The sequence below is a fragment of the Alligator sinensis genome, unplaced genomic scaffold (assembly GCF_000455745.1).
Source record: "Alligator sinensis unplaced genomic scaffold, ASM45574v1 scaffold120_1, whole genome shotgun sequence".
Classification (NCBI taxonomy): Eukaryota; Metazoa; Chordata; order Crocodylia; family Alligatoridae; genus Alligator; species Alligator sinensis.
The window spans coordinates 83121-86607 of NW_005842752.1; the positions used below are offsets into that span (position 1 = coordinate 83121).

Here is a 3487-nt window from a genome sequence, read left to right on the forward strand (position 1 = left end):
TCTTTTACTATATTCTAAGAGTCTCCTCCCCATATAATAGGCATTCCTCCTCTCTTGCAGTTTTTGCAAATACTCCTTCTAACTAACTGCAAAATACATCGTTCCAGACTGAATGTTTACAATAAAGCAAGAAATAAACTTGGCCTAATGCCTGCAGAAAGTGGGACCAAAGTGAGTGTTGTTTGGGTGCTGGCTCCTTTCTTCATACTAAGGAAGCTTCTGTTCTCCTTTGGTGCTGCTCTCAGTGACGTGGTAGGGAGGGAGAGAGAAAGGAGGAGGGGTAACCTCTTTGCAAACAGCTGTTGCAACAGTGAAGAGAGAAGGAGAAGGAAAGAGAAGCCACAGCAGCAGCAGCAGCAGCAACCGGGGTCTACAACAACAACTCTCTCTTGAGCAAAGGTAAATCCAGCAACCCAGATCATTCATATGCAAAACAGAAAGGAAAGTCAAGGGGGAGGCATATATCTGCAGTGGTCTCTCTTCTACTGAACTGTAAAGTTTGTTGCTGGTGCTAGGAGCACAGACCAAGATGACTTAAAAGGAAACAGTATCAGCAGAGGGGTTTTTCTAACCGCTTCTCACATAAAAAAAGGAACATTTCTCACTGGTTTCAGCAAGAGGTTGCTTCATCGTATTGCTATTGTTTTAGGTGGCAAATGTCCAGTGGAGAGGACTGTGAAACTTTAGAGCGGTTAACAGGAGCAGCACGTCATTCTCTTGGCTGTTATAGGAGACTCTCCTGGAGGAGGACCTAACTATGGGTTTAGTTTGTGTTCTTCATCCACCATGCCTACCCATTTCTTGGGCTGCTATTGTCTCTGTACCCCTTACATACTGTCTGTCATTATAACTGACAGAAGCCCGAAGAGGACACTATCAAGGCTTATAAATACAATGATAATATAGATGTCTAAGTATAACAACAATTGTAACTTTAGGAGAATGTAGGGAAAATAAAGGTAATCAATATCTAAACCCAGCCCCTCAGGTTTACATAGCAAAGGGCTAGCATGAAAGAGGAGAGTTTTCCTCCTAAACAAGCTGTGATATACCAATGGGTCACAACACCATAAATGTTCAGTGTGTTTATACATAATTTATCACTTGCAGGTAAATCATCTGTGGATAAATCATTATCTATAAAAACAAACAAACAAACAAACAAATAAAAAAACAGCACTAAACTGCCTAATGTCAAACTCTTCACGTTGCATTTGTCTGTAGCGATACAAATTACTGTCTCTCCCCTCACAGGCAGTTTTGACAAAGACAACGCTTCTTAAATATTTTCCCTCCATAGATCTTAAAGCACTTAACAAGAACTCCAAAATATTATTGTACAGCACCTCTTGAAATGGAGAAGCATCGTTTTTTTTTTAGATGAGGAAACTAAGACATTGAGGGGCTAAGAAAGATGTCTTATATCACACAATGAGTCTGAGGCAGAGGCGGAGGCAGAGGCTGAGAGAGTGGCTATTTTCAGACTTCCTGTCCTTGCTTTATTTCATAGAACTTGCTCAGTCATCAAGAATGCTGTCAGATTAGGCAGTACAGCACAAGGGGCAGATGCTTGCTGGGAGCCAGCAGAAGCAGGAAGTGTAATAAAAGCCACCCCCCTTTGACACTGGCTCATTAGCAGGAAACAGATGACAACAGAATGTTTATTTGGGTACAATGTGACAGATTAACTTCCAAAGACTTCTTTTGCTTCTCAAAACTTTAAAGGTATAGCTGCTCCTGCCTTTCCTAAATAGGAATCTCCCACGCAAAGGAGTCTCCCATAAGAGCCAAAAGAACTGACTTGCTGCTCCCTGTTAGCAGCTTCTCTCCAATGAACATTTAAGAAAACAATGACATTTAAATGTAATTAAATAAACTGAACTAATCTCTCATGCTCTACAGATTTCCTCAGTTGCTCCAAAGGCCCCATAAGGTAAGGACTTCCTCTCTATGTGAAGAGGGCTGGATGAGACTCCTTTTGGAGCAGAAAGCTAACTTTTGTTTAGCCCAACAGCCCATAAAGAATGATGGAAAGATCTCGAGCCACTTATACATGGTGCTCTCAGCCACTCTTGGCCTACAGCATGACAGCCACGGAGTCCAACCTGGTCCCTTCTGTGCAGGATGACATTCAGGCTTTTCATTTAAATAATTATAAATTCATTTAATTTAGTGTGAGGTAGATGTTTCCTAACATGCAATATCCATTTTGATTCCAACATAATCCCTAACACCTTTATAAGGCTCACAGGGATGAGTGGTAAAGAAACATGACACGCATATAAACCAAACACTACCCATGTAGTTAGTATTTATATGCATCCTCTTGGCTATTGTGTGTCTGATGTGGTAAGTGGTATATAAGAGCTCACCAGCTTTGTAGCCAACACTATCTAGCTACCTGGCTGATGGGGCGGGGGAACAGAAAGTTTCCCATACATTTTGAAAAAATAGTCTGGAAAAGTACTGAGGACCAATGAGACTAATCCTGCGAATTTAATTTATTTGTACTTGAGAGAGAGGAAAACATGTGATACAGTGATATCAGCACAGCACAAAGGCCACGCATTACGTAGCATTAAAATGTGGTGACTGTGACATAGTAGTGGAGGATCTTGCCAGAATCCCTCCAAATATTTATAACTTTCCTGTTGGTTATAATATACAGACCCAGTCACAGATTATTAACTGAGGGCACAAATCATTAGATCAGTATTGTTCATTTTCTGCTTTTATTGTAAGTTTTCTCATTCACTAATCTCACCTTAGGAAAAATAGCTTGTTTAGTGTTTGTCAAGAGAGACAAGTTGTGAACTTAATTCTGAGTGAGGAGTTATCTGTGGGTCAATCTTCTCTCTTACAGGAGCAAATTTTACAATCCAGGTTCAGCTGCTATGAAACTTCTGTTTCCCATCCACACAACCCTCCCATTTACATGTTTCCAGTGAAATATAACTGTAGGGAGAGGTCACAATGATGATGGCAGAAGAGATCTCCCAGAGCTAATCCCATGTATATCAAGGCAGAGAGTTTGAACCAGACACCATACTTAATGGGCAGACAGCCCAGAGAGTGGAACACTAGAATGACGTGACCCTGGTGGTATGCTAGGATAATGCACTGTAAACCAACAAGAGCTTTTACAGGCTTTCTGGTTTAATTCCTAATGATAACAAGTTTCAATGAATCAATATATTAGTTATCATGGTCAGGTTTAAGTCCATTAGGAAAGGACCAATATTCTGACTCTTGGCTGAGATACACAGTTAATTTAATTTTATTTATTGTTGTTGTTGCAGCTTTTTTTTCCCAGGCAGTGGCAAACAACCTGCAAGAGTGTAGATTTACTATGGGACAAACAGTTCTAATACTGTACAAAATAACACATTCTGGGTTTACTTATTTATTCCCTTTTTCCTACCTTCACAGCTGGAGAATGAACATGTATCTCTTCATCTATTATTTAATCCAGTTCTGTGGGCATTCC

General features: G+C 40.3%; 1 protein-coding gene across 2 annotated transcripts in view; it reads left to right on the plus strand.

Annotated features, from left to right (window-relative positions):
• Positions 1-278: 278 nt before the first annotated feature.
• HACD4 (3-hydroxyacyl-CoA dehydratase 4) overlaps positions 279-3487 on the plus strand; it is a 30690-nt gene continuing 27481 nt past the window's right edge. The window contains exons 1-3 of one of the 2 annotated variants that reach the window (XM_025216588.1): positions 288-399; positions 1903-1933; positions 3430-3487. The exon at positions 3430-3487 is cut by the window's right edge and continues 65 nt beyond it. The gene's annotated coding sequence lies outside the window, so the exon portion shown is untranslated. Of the gene's footprint in view, positions 400-1902; positions 1934-3429 lie in introns of both variants that reach the window. The other variant, XM_025216587.1, reaches the window with a different exon arrangement.